Source organism: Xyrauchen texanus, chromosome 49 (assembly GCF_025860055.1).
Source record: "Xyrauchen texanus isolate HMW12.3.18 chromosome 49, RBS_HiC_50CHRs, whole genome shotgun sequence".
NCBI classification, from domain to species: domain Eukaryota; kingdom Metazoa; phylum Chordata; class Actinopteri; order Cypriniformes; family Catostomidae; genus Xyrauchen; species Xyrauchen texanus.
The window spans coordinates 21,534,691-21,548,204 of NC_068324.1; the positions used below are offsets into that span (position 1 = coordinate 21,534,691).

The 13,514-nt window shown below is 42.5% G+C and overlaps 1 non-coding gene across 1 annotated transcript; it reads left to right on the forward strand.

The window, feature by feature from the left end:
• The first annotated feature begins 2,819 nt into the window (after positions 1–2,819).
• Positions 2,820–2,891, forward strand: trnae-uuc (transfer RNA glutamic acid (anticodon UUC)). The gene has a single exon. It is a non-coding gene; the product is annotated as a tRNA-Glu (tRNA).
• The last annotated feature ends 10,623 nt before the right edge of the window (positions 2,892–13,514 follow it).

Below are 13,514 nucleotides of genomic sequence, written 5' to 3' on the forward strand. Positions count from 1 at the left end.
ATCTAACTTAAACTAAACTGGCAGTATAAATTATTTAAACTTGTTTTTGTAGTTTGGGCAACAAGTTTGTTTTTGGACATTTGTTATCTTTTTAAATTGATGAAGGTCATTTGATTGACTGTTTAAAACACAATAGATATCATCAATGCGCTTTTGGTAACTGCTGTGTATTTTTGCCATGATCATGCATTGTCACTTTAATTCAGCGTAAGCCGCGCGTCAAAAATAGACAGGACGCCGAAACGATCGCGGCACTGCTGCTCCTGCTCTGCTCCTGCTATGCGCTGCCGCGCCGCCTCTGCGTGCGGTGTAAATGCTCTAATCTGTTAACATGGGCGCCGAAAAAAATACGCGCTGCTTACACGTGCAGTGTGAAACCGGCGTTAGTGTTTGTGGAATTCATTCTTCAAGACACTCAGGGAGTGAACATTTGGAGTACAACACCCCTTAAGTAGGGGAATCTGCTCTTCAAAAGGAAGTGCTTGACCCCGACGTGTTATGAACACTCACCCTTCTGATCTGGAGTCAGACGTGCTACTGTTGCGCCACAAGGTCTGGCTTTCTGCAATGAACCACTTTGTAGTAGCTCCTCTGTGTAAGGCTTTTTCAAAACGACACGCAAACTACACTACGAGTTCTTCCGGTTGCACAAGTGTAAAGGTCACAAACGTGAAAAAGTCAGTTGTAATCATTTGGAAAACCAAGGCTCTTGGCCCCACTGGTTGATGTATTGGCAAATATTGCCTGGTTTTCACCCAGGCGGCCTGGGTTCAACTCCCGGTATGGGAAGCTTTTCTCACTTTTGTAGTAGCCTCTATAAATTAACTCATTTTGTTACAGAAAAAAAGGATACAACGCACGCTCGTTCTGATTGTCCATTTATAATCTCCTGTTAAGGTCACCAAAGATTTTTTAAATCACCATAAAGAGATTATACCTCCTTTGAGGAAGGCTTTTTCCAAATGACCAGCAAAGTGTTTGCGGTGTGAGTTCTTTCTTTTGTACAAGTTTAACTTTCGTACATGCTCAGACATGAAAAAGTCACCTGATAAAATTTTAAAAACCAAGTCTGCTGGCTCCACTGGTTAGCTGATGAGAAAATGTTGATGTGCCTGACTGGTGTGACAATGCAGCTTTCCTTCAATGTGTCTTATGTAATATAGTGGTCAGGATTCCTGGTTTTCACTCTGGTGGCCCGCTGGTGGCTCTACTGGTTAGCTGATGAGAAAATGTTGATGCGCCTGACTGGTGTGACAATGCAGCTTTCCTTTAAAGTGTCTTATGTAATATAGTGGTCAGGATTCCTGGTTTTCAACCAGGTTGCTTTTCAAAGAATCTCATCTTGTCTAGTGGTCAGGATTCCTGGTTTTCACCAGGTGGCTTGGGTTCCTCTCCCAGATTGGAAATTGATAACACTTTTATTGTTCTCCTCTGTAAATTACCCAAATCTGTTAGAGAAAAAGCATCCAAATCTTGCTTGTCTCTTATTAACTTTCTCTCAAGATCACAAAACAGTTGCTAAATCAGCATGAAGGCACTCCAGGAGATTTGCAAGCTCCCAGCAAATAGAGACCAGAGCAAGGCATACTCTTCTTAGTGTTTGTGGCATTCATTCTTCAAGACATTCAGGGAATGAACATTGGGAGTACAACACCCCTTAAGTAGGTGAATCTGCTCTTCAAAAGGAAGTGCTTGACCCAGACGTGATTTGATCAAGCAAACATCTGATCTGGAGTCAGACACACTACCGTTGCGCCACGAGGTCTGGCTTTCTGCAATGAACCCCTTTGTAGTAGCTCCTCTGAGTAAGGCTTTTTCAAAATTGTACAAGTTTAACTTTTGTACATGCTCAGACATGAAAAAGTCACCTGATAAAATTTGAAAAACCAAGTCTTGTGGCTCTACTGGTTAGCTGATGAGAAAATGTTGATGCGCCTGACTGGTGTGACAATGCAGCTTTCCTTCAAAGTGTCTTATGTAATATAGTGGTCAGGATTCCTGGTTTTCACTCTGGTGGCCCGCTGGTGGCTCTACTGGCTAGCTGATGAGAAAATGTTGATGCGCCTGACTGGTGTGACAATGCAGCTTTCCTTTAAAGTGTCTTATGTAATATAGTGTTCAGGATTCCTGGTTTTCAACCAGGTTGCTTTTCAAAGAATCTCATCTTGTCTAGTTGTCAGGATTGCTGGTTTTCACCAGGTGGCTTGGGTTCCTCTCCCAGATTGGAAATTGATGACACTTTTAATGTTCTCCTCTGTAAATTACCCAAATCTGTTAGAGAAAAAGCATCCAAATCTTGCTTGTCTCTTATTAACTTTCTCTCAAGATCACAAAACAGTTGCTAAATCAGCATGAAGGCACTCCAGGAGATTTGCAAGCTCCCAGCAAATAGAGACCAGAGCAAGGCATACTCTTCTTAGTGTTTGTGGCATTCATTCTTCAAGACATTCAGGGAGTGATCATTGGGAGTACAACACCACTTAAGTAGGTGAATCTGCTCTTAAAAGGGAAGTGCTTGACCCAGACATGATTTGAACAAGCAAACGTCTGATCTGGAGTCAGACACACAACCGTTGCGCCACGAGGTCTGGCTTTCTGCAATGAACCCCTTTGTAGTAGCTCCTCTGAGTAAGGCTTTTTCAAAACGACCCGAAAACTACACTACGAGTTCTTCTTCCGGTTGCACAAGTGTAAAGGTCATATATGCTCAAACGTGAAAAAGTCAGTTGTAATCATTTGGAAAACCAAGGCTCTTGGCCCCACTGGTTGATGGATTGGCAAATATTTCAATGCCTCACTGGCATCGTGCTCATTTTGAGTCCCATATGGTCTAGCGGTCAGGATTCCTGGTTTTCACCCAGGTGACCTGGGTTCAACTCCCGGTATGGGAAGCTTTTCTCACTTTTGTAGTAGCCTCTATAAATTAACTCATTTTGTTACAGAAAAAAAGGATACAACGCACGCTCGTTCTGATTGTCCATTTATAATCTCCTGTTAAGATCACCAAAGATTTCGTAAATCACCATAAAGAGATTATACCTCCTCGAGGAAGGCTTTTTCCAAATAACTAGCAAAGTGTTTGCTGTGTGAGTTCTTTCTTTTGTACAAGTTTAACTTTCGTACATGCTCAGACATGAAAAAGTCAGCTGGTAAAATTTGGAAAACCGTGTCTGGTGGCTCCACTGGTTAGCTAATGAAATTTTTTTGCTGCGCCTGACTGGTGTTACAATGCAGCTTTCCTTCCAAGTGTCTTATGTAATATAGTGTTCAGGTTTCCTGGTTTTCAACCAGGTTGCCTTTCTAAGAATCCCATGTTGTCTAGTGGTCAGGATTCCTGGTTTTCACCAGGCGGCTTGGGTTCGTCTCCCAGATTGGAAATTGATGACCTTTTTATTGTTCTCCTCTATAAATTACCCAAATCTGTTAGAGGAAAAAGCATCCAAATCTTGCTTGTCTCTTATTATCTTTCTCTCAAGATCACAAAACAGTTGCTAAATCAGCATGAAGGCACTCCAGGAGATTTGCAAACGCCCAGCAAACAGAGACCAAAGCAAGGCATACTTTTCTTAGTGTTTGTGGCATTCATTCTTCAAGACATTCAGGGAGTGAACATTGGGCGTACAACACCCCTTAAGTAGGGTGATCTGCTCTTCAAAAGGAAGTTCTTGACCCCGACGTGATTTGAACACGCAAGCTTCTGCTCTGAAGTCAGGAGCACTACCATTGCGCCACGAGGTCTGGCTTTCTGCAATGAACCCCTTTGTAGTAGCTCCTCTGAGTAAGACTTTTTCAAAACGACCCTAAAACTTCACTATGAGTTCTTCTTACGGTTGCACAATTGTAAAGCTCATATATGCTCAATCGTGAAAAAGTCAGTTGTAATCATTTGGAAAACCAAGGCTCTTGGCCCCACTGGTTGATGGATTGACAAATATTGCAATGCCTCACTGGTATCATGCTAATTTTGTGTCCCATATGGTCTAGTGGTCAGTTCAAATTCCGGTATGGGAAGCTTTTCTCACTTTTGTAGTAGCCTCTATAAAACTCATTTTGTACAGAAAAAAAGGATACAATGCATGCTCGTTCTGATTGTCCATTTATAATCTCCTGTTAAGATCACCAAAGATTTTGTAAATCACCATAAAGAGATTATACCTCCTTTGAGGAAGGCTTTTTTCAAATGACCAGCAAAGTTTTTGCTGTGTGAAGTCTTTCTTTGTTACAAGTTTAACTTTCATAATGACCAAATGACCAGCAAAGTTTTTGTTGTCAGGATTCCTGGTTTTCAACCAAGTTGCCTTCCTAAGAATCCCATATTGTCTAGTTGTCAGGATTCCTGGTTTTCACCAGGCGGCTTAGGTTCCTCTCCCAGATTGGAAATTGATGACACTTTTATTGTTCTCCTCTGTAAATTAGGGTTAGGGTTAGGATTTAGACCTCTTGTCTTTTTATCCTGAAAACTTGGAAAATGAATTAATAATTCTGTGGATGCAAGGCATACACTCACCTAAAGGATTATTAGGAACACCTGTTCAATTTCTCATTAATGCAATTATCTAATCAACCAATCACATGGCAGTTGCTTCTGCTACAGCAGAAGACCCCACCGGGTACCACTCATTTTATGCATTTGGCAGACTCATCTCCACTACAAATAGGAAAAAGAGGCTACAATTTGCAAGAGCCCACCAAAATTGGACAGTTGAAGACTCGATTTCTGTTGAGACATTCCGATGGTAGAGTCAGAATTTGGCGTAAACAGAATGAGAACATGGATCCATCATGCCTTGTTACCACTGTGCAGGCTGCTGGTGGTGGTGTAATGGTGTGGGGAAGTTTTCTTGGCACACTTTAGGCCCCTTAGTGCCAATTGGGCATCGTTTAAATGCCACGGCCTACCTGAGCATTGTTTCTGACCATGTCCATCCCTTTATGGCCACCATGGCCATCCTCTGATGGCTACTTCCAGCAGGATAATGCACCATGTCACAAAGCTTGAATCATTTCAAATTGGTTTCTTGAACATGACAATGAGTTCACTGTACTAAAATGGCCCCCACAGTCACCAGATCTCAAAACAATAGAGTATCTTTGGGATGTGGTGGAACGGTAGCTTCGTGCCCTGGATGTGCATCCCACAAATCTCCATCAACTGCAAGATGCTATCCTATCAATATGGGCCAACATTTCTAAAGAATGCTTTCAGCACCTTGTTGAATCAATGCCACATAGAATTAAGGCAGTTCTGAAGGTGAAAGGGGGTCAAACACAGTATTACTATGGTGTTCCTAATAATCCTTTAGGTGAGTGTAGATCTAGAAGGGTCAGAGACAAATAATAAAATATAATCTGCGTAAAGCAAATGCTTATTTTCCATATCTCCCACCACCACTCCTGGAAAATCATCCTCCTTTCTTATCGCAGCTGCTAATGCTTTCAGGGCCAGACAGAACAATAATAGGGTAAGAGGGCAACCTTGCCGGGTGCCCCTATATTTGAGTAAAATAATAAGAAATTAATAAATTTCCACCGCTGCTACAGGGTGTCTATAAAGTAACTTAATCCATCCAATAAAAGTACTCCCGAACCCATTCATTTCCAAAATCTTAAAAAGATAATTCCATTCTACCATATCAAACGCCTTTTCGTCAACATCAAGTGAGATGGCAGTGACCGGAGACTGATCGTTCGCTACTGACCACATGATATTCATGAAACGCCTAATGTTATCAGAAGAGCAATGTCCCTAAATAAACCCCACCTGATCTATATGTAGAAGAGATGTCATAACTTTACTTAATCAGTTTTTGACATCTAGCTGGATCAGGGAAATTGGATGGTAACTTTTACACTTGCTTGGATCTTTGTCCTTTATAAGAATCAGACTGATCCAGGCTAGTGTCATGGTTGGTGGAAGCTTTCCGTTCTTTAATTATTCTGTATAAACTTTATCAAAAGTGGAGCCAATTCTGTAGCATAAGATCTGAAAGATTCAGCGGCAAAACCATCTGGCCCCTGAGCCTTGCCTGTAGGCAAGGACTTAATCAATCGGAGGGCCAGTCTTCTATCTCGTCGTTCAGCGCATTCAACAAACTGACTTACTGCATTAACGGTGCCATTGGCACGTGTCAAGCTGTTTCCCTCGGGTATACATGAATGCTGCTTGATCGAAATGAGGCCGATTTAGCTGGAGATCGGCGCCAGACACACAGTATTGATTCAATGGTTGCTGTTTTGCCTGCACTGCTGTGTTTTGCATGCACTGCAGTTTTGCCTGCACTGCTGTGTTTTGCCTGCACCGCTGTTTGCTTTATGCCTGCACCGCTGTTTGCTTTATGCACATGCATTGAACATTGTACCAGCAACTGGAGCAGATTGTTGTGCGCTCATCTTGCCATTATAACCACTGGGCAGTTACGGCTACATGGCCAGAAGAATGTGCCATTTGTTTCATGTGGGTCAGTGTTTTTATGATGTTTGAATATAGCTTGTTTTGATTCCAATATAGCTTGTTTGGCAGTGGTGGCTCAGTGGTTGAGGCTCAGGGTTACTGACCAGAAGCTTTCCGTTCTTTAATGATTCTGTATAAACTTTATCAAAAGTGGAGCCAATTCTGTAGCATAAGATCTGAAAGATTCAGCGGCAAAACCATCTGGCCCCTGAGCCTTGCCTGTAGGCAAGGACTTAATCAATCGGAGGGCCAGTCTTCTATCTCGTCGTTCAGCGCATTCAACAAACTGACTTACTGCATTAACGGTGCCATTGGCACATGTCAAGCTGTTTCCCTCGGGTATACATGAATGCTGCTTGATCGAAATGAGGCCGATTTAGCTGGAGATCGGCACCAGACACACAGTATTGATTCGCTAGTTGCTGTTTTGCCTGCACTGCTGTGTTTTGCATGCACTGCGGTTTTGCCTGCACTGCTGTGTTTTGCCTGCACAGCTGTTTGCTTTATGCCTGCACCGCTGTTTGCTTTATGCACATGCATTGAACATTGTACCAGCAACTGGAGCAGATTGTTGTGCGCTCATCTTGCCATTATAACCACTGGGCAATTACGGCTACATGGCCAGAAGAATGTGCCATTTGTTTCATGTGGGTCAGTGTTTTTATGATGTTTGAATATAGCTTGTTTTGATTCCAATATAGCTTGTTTGGCAGTGGTGGCTCAGTGGTTGAGGCTCAGGGTTACTGACCAGAAGCTTTCCGTTCTTTAATGATTCTGTATAAACTTTATCAAAAGTGGAGCCAATTCTATAGCATAAGATCTGAAAGATTCAGTGGCAAAACCATCTGTGCCCCTGAGCCTTGCCTGTAGGCAAGGACTTAATTACCTCGTCAATCGGAGGGCCAGTCTTCTATCTCGTCGTTCAGCGCATTCAACAAACTGACTTACTGCATTAACAGTGCTGTTGGTTCAAGCCCCAGCACCACCAAGATGCCACTGTTGGGCCCTTGAGCAAGGCACTTAACTCCAGGTTGCTCCGGGGGGGATTTTCCCTGTAATAAGGGTGTATATATGTAAGTCGCTTTGGATAAAAGCATCTGCAAATGCATAAATGTAATTTAGATTAAAGTTGTATTTATACCTTTTTGATTTCTTTCTTTGCTGATTACTGAATTTATATATATATTCTTTTTGTACTGCCTTTTTAGAGCCATTGCTGGTTCTGGCAATTTATATTGTGTGTATCTTGAGATAAGTTTATGTTAGTTCTTTTCATTTAAAGATTACGTATATATAGATTTTCCTTATTTCTTGTTTTGGTGAATCTCTGTTAATTGAGTGTGTGTGTGTGTGTGTGTGTGTGTGTGTGTGTTTCATTCTTTTTCGTTACAGAGAGCCGATGGTGGTGTTGGTGTCTGGGTGGTAGCGTCCCCTTCCGGTGCGTTGTGTTGAATTCCTCGATTTCCTTTGTGTTCACTGTGGTGTGGTTGTGTGTTTACTGGGGGGACTTTCCCTGGGATTTCATACTGCCTTTGACTCCTTTTCTCCTCCATCGGTAAGCCTCAGCAATTATAAATTATATATTTTTTGTTCTTTTTTTAGTTTTTTTCCTTTTTATTGTGCTCTCTTCCCCGAGAGATGCATGTGTTTTAAATTGTTTTAAATGATTGAAATAAAAGGTGTTTCTTCTTCAAAATTGAATGTTGTCTTTGGCTGAATTGTACATGTACCTTTGTGTCCTTAATTGTATTAATACCATTGCAATTAGGTAGTAAAATCATTCCCTGGGTGAAATTCCCAGGGTGGCGTAGTCGGTGTATTGTCTGTTCTCGTTTTGATCGCCACATTTGGCGCAGTCGGCAGGATACAATTTAACTCCAAGAAGTGTTCAATTTTGTTGTATTTGTTTCTTTTGTCTTTCTCTTCTTTTCTCTTCTCTTTTTGCGTTCTAGGCAAAACAGCAGCTGGCGTTATTCCTCCGCCTTCCTATCTCCTAATGGTAGAGTTCCCCTTTGTTGGTAGGGTAAGTATGCCCTACCTATGGCTAGAGCCCCTATAACTGAGAGACTGGTTTTTGTGCCCCGTGATCGAAAATGTTCAGGGGAAGATCAGGTATAGGTTTAGCAGAATGGATTGAGGAAGTGCAATCTTGTATGAGGGCGTGCCATTTGTCAACATCTGATCAGGCATTCTTTTTGTTTGATCACCTAGAAGGAGAGGCCCGCGATGAAGTAAAGTTTCGTCCTAGTGCGGAACGTGAGGAACCAGCTAAGATAATTGCCATTTTACAGGAGCTTTACGGTTCTTGCGAGTCCTACGTAGCTTTGCAGGAAGCATTTTTCTCCCATCGGCAGTGGGAGGGGGAAACCCTGCAAGAGTTCTCCCTCGCGCTGATGAGTCTTATGACGTCGATGTCGCCCCCGGTGTAATACCAAATGCTAAGTTTTGCTACGCGATTAATTTGTTGAGCATGTACTTGACGGCACCCTCCGTCATGATTTGAAACAGTGTGTGCGTGGACAGCCAGCCGCTACCCTGCTAGAAGTGAGGGCAGAAGCGATCCGGTGGGAGCGAGAGGGTTTGCCAGGGGGCGTTAGGGGACGGAGTCATTCTGTCCCTTCAGCCCTTGGTTTTCAGTTTGGTGTTCAGAGTGATTCTCGGTCGGTTGTTAATTCACCCCAAGTATCTGAGCAGAGTGAAATGCGAGAGATGCTAAAGCGGCAGCAGGATTTAGATGTGCGTATGGGTGGGGTTGAGGTTCCCTGCTTGGTACCGGGTCAATGGTTTCTACAGTCACAGAGAGTTTTTTTCTCCAGCAATTGGAGCCATGGGGTCAAGAGAGGCTTCAGTCCTGTCACTGGCCCCAGCTCAAGGAAGCTAATGGGCTGGCCATTCCCTACCGTGGCTACTTGGAGCTTGACATTGAGCTTTGTGGTAAATTAATGCAGCGGTGTGGGCTGCTGGTAGTTAAAGACCCCCCTAGGGGTGTGTCTTCTCAGGTTCCTGGTATTTTGGGAATGAACATTATTCACAGATGCTACAGAGAGCTTTTTAGTCGGCATGGCTTAGCCATGTTTGACTTACCGGTGGTGGCCAACAGCCCAGAACCTGTCGTGAAGGCGTTGCAAGGGTGCCAGCAGGCCAGCCCTCATTCCCTTTGTGTGGCTGGTAAGGCAAGAGTGCGAGGTGGAAAGGCTTGTCGGATTCCTGGGGGCGTGATGAAAATTGTCCCCACCACATGTTCCGTGCAGTACTCTGAGAATACTGTGTTGTTTGAACCTCTGAGCTCTGGCTTACCAGGTAGTAAGGGGTATTGTCTACATCCCAGTTGTGAATGTAGGTACCCTTGATGTGCTGCTTTATCCACACACGGTGGTAGGTACATTGGACGAGATTCGTGTTGTTAGCATGCCAACGGGAGTCACGGAGGTACCTTTAGGTGTGGCCACAGTGGCATCTCAGACTGTGGCTCCCACGGTGCAGGAGCAGATAGATTCCATGGACCTGTCATCCTCGTCTGCTGAAGAGCAGGGTCCGGTGAAGTCCCTTCTGGGGAGATATAGCTCTGTCTTTTCTGTCCATGATGGAGACCTTGGTTGTACTAATCTGATTGCCCATGATATCCCTCTTTTAGACAATGTCCCTGTCATGCAGCGTTACAGGCGTATTCCTCCGTCTGAATATGAGATGGTTAAAGAGCATATTCACCAACTTCTCGAGGCACAGGTTATCAGGGAGAGTAGCAGTCCTTACGCTAGCCCCATTGTTCAGGTTAAGAAGAAGGATGGGACTCTAAGAATGTGTGTTGACTATAAGCAGCTCAACAGTAAAACCCGGAAAGATGCTTTTCCTCTTCCTTACATCGAGGAATCTTTGGACGCACTTACGGGTGCCCGCTGGTTTTCCACCTTGGACCTGGCTAGTTGGTATAACCAGGTCCCAGTTACTGAGGCAGATTGGCCCAAGACTGTGTTTTGCACCCCTTTTGGGCTTTTTGAATGGAACCGCATGCCCTTTGGGCTTTGTAATGCCCCTGGCACCTTTCAACTCAACTCAACTCAATTTTATGTATAAAGCACTTTCAAAAACCACACTGGGTACCAAAGTGCTGTACATGGAGTAATTAAAAATTAATAAAATCACATTAATACAGCTTAAGAATGCAAAAAACATTTAAAACCTATAAAACAAGAATAAGATAAAATTTCTCTAGAACAAATTATAATGCAATTAATTAAAAGCTAGGGAAAATAGATACATTTTTAAGGCCCCCTGGAAAGAGAATAGAGACAGAGATGATTTTATGACCAATTGAAGCTCATTCCAAAGTCTAGGGGCTACCACCGCAAAAGCTCTATCACCTTTAGTTTTTAGGCGAGATCGAGGAACTGACAGACACAGCTGATCACCAGAGCGGAGAGACCTTGAAGGTTGAGTCAAACTTATTAAGGCAGAGATGTACTCAGGTGCAAGACCATGAAGAGCCTTAAACACATACATCAACACTTTGTACTTGAATCTGTATTGGATCGGTAACCAATGTAGTGAAATCAAAACTGGGGTGATATGGTCTCTTTTCCTGGTTCCAGTTAATAGCCTAGCAGCTGAATTTTGAACCAGCTGCAGGCGAGAGAGAGAGGCCTGACTCACACCCAGATACAAAGCATTACAATAGTTCAATCGAGAAGACACAAAAGCATGCACAACCATCTCCAAATCGTCAAAATAGCCATAGTTCTAAGATGGAAAAAACTATTTTTAACAACAGCATTTATTTGTCGATCAAACTTGAGCTCAGAGTCAAATATAACACCCAGGTTTTTTACATAGGGAAGTTTTTTCCCTGGAAGCAGTGACAAATTTCTTTAAAAATTTACCTCACATCCCCTTTGACCAAAAACAATAAACTCTGACTTATCCTCATTTAATTGAAGAAAGTTGTTTGCCAGCCCACACTTAACATCAGCCATGCATTTATGCAGAGACTCAAAAGAATGGTGATTCCCATGTTTAATAGGAAAGTAAAGTTGAGAGTCATCATCATACAGATGGTAGTGTATGCCATGCTTATCAAAGATCTTTCCTAACGGAAGCATGTAGAGGGAGAATAAAACGGGTCCCAAAATGGAACCCTGAGGAACCCCACATGTTAAAGGAACGACTGATGAAGAACAGTTCTCTAAACAGACTGAAATCATTCTACCCTTGAGATATGAAGAGACCCAATCCAAGGCTAACCCCTGAATACCAACCTGGTCTCTTAGGCGATTGATAAGTATGTCATGATCAACAGTATCGAACGGGGCACTAAGATCCAGCAGCAGAAGACCAACAGGACTACCAAAATCCACACCTAATAAAATATCATTTAAAACTCTCAACTCTCTGTGCTATGACCAGCTCTGAAGCCTGACTGAAATTTATCGTGCAAATTATTGATGGCTAAAAAAATCATTTAATTGTGCAAGCACCGTCTTCTCTAATATTTTTGACATAAAGGATAATTTTGATATAGGTCTAAAGCTGTTCATATCAGATGAATCAAGGTTTGCTTTCTTAAGCAGAGGCTGAATAACAGCATGCTTGAAGCAGTTGGGAACAATACCAGTGGTCAGGCTACAGTTAACAATCGATAACACGCTTGGGCCAATTGATTCCACCACCTCCTTAAACAAAGTGGATGGAATTACATCACACGTAGAACCCATAGGGCTTCATATGTGCAATTATATGTTTGAGTTGAGACAGGGACACAGGTACAAAACAGGTCAACAGATTTTGAGGAACTGTATAGGTAACAGGATCATTACTAGCAGGTAAGAGCCGTGAGCGTATACCAGAAATTTTAACAGTAACATTTTTTAAAAACTGCTCACATGTGTCCACCGAAGGGGAGATGGGAGTAAGGGCAACTGGATGAAGAAATTATGTAATAGTAGAAAAAAGAACTTTAGCATTATGACAGTTCTTTGAAATTATATTAGAAAATTAGCTTGATCTGGCTAATTTAACTGCTCTTTGAAATTTAGTCAAACAGTCTCTCAAAATTTCATAGGACACTTGTAGTTTATCTTTAAGCCACTTTCGCTCAGCCTTCCTGCACTCCTAAGAGCACGGGTATTACAATTCAACCAGGGCTGAGCCTTGACTTTTTTCTTCCTAATTTTTAATGGAGCCACAGTGTTTAAGATGCCAGAACATGACAAGTTGAACTGGGAGACCAAATCCTCAGGCCCCATATCAGAAAAGACTCCAGCAGTGATTTCAGTGGAGAAACATTAAAAGCAGCTGAAAAACTACTAGCAGTAGAGGGAGTGATAAAACGAGATGTGACAGCAACAGGGCCATCATTAGCTTGATCACTGCATGAAAAATGTGGGTTAAAAATAACAGTCTTGTGGTCTGAGAACACAGTGTCAGCAATTTGCACATTGCTGATAGAAAAACCCAGAGATAAAACCAGACCAAGGGTATGACCACATATATGTGTAGGGCCAGCAACACTCTGAAATAAACAAAAAGAATCTAATAAATTAACAAACTCTTTGACCAGTGGTCTCGAAGGACAACACACGTGAATATTAAAATCCCCCAAAATTAAAATGTTATCTGAGCAAGGAATAATAGCAAATAAAAAATCTGAGAACTCATTTATAAAATCTTTGTTATATGACGGTGGTCTGTAGATGAGGGCACATAACACATATTTAAATGAGTTTAGCATAATAAGCTGAGCTTCAAATGTAAAAAACGCCTCAGTTGACAGAAGCCTGCATTTAAACTTGTTTTTAAAAATAACTGCAAGGCCCCCACCCCTACCGACTGCCCTAGGTGAGCTAAAATAACTACAGTCGGGAGGCAAAAGTTCTGAAATAGGAGCCATGTCGCCGTTGCTGAGCCAAGTCTCCGTAACAAATAAAAAAGTCAAATTTCTGAGAGAGAAAAAGATCGTTCAGTATAAAAGACTTGTTAGAGAGAGATCTTGCATGATCAAAGCCATTGTGAGATAGAGTCAGACGAAAGATGAGAAGTCACATATGTATTTCCCGACCTACCGCTACCC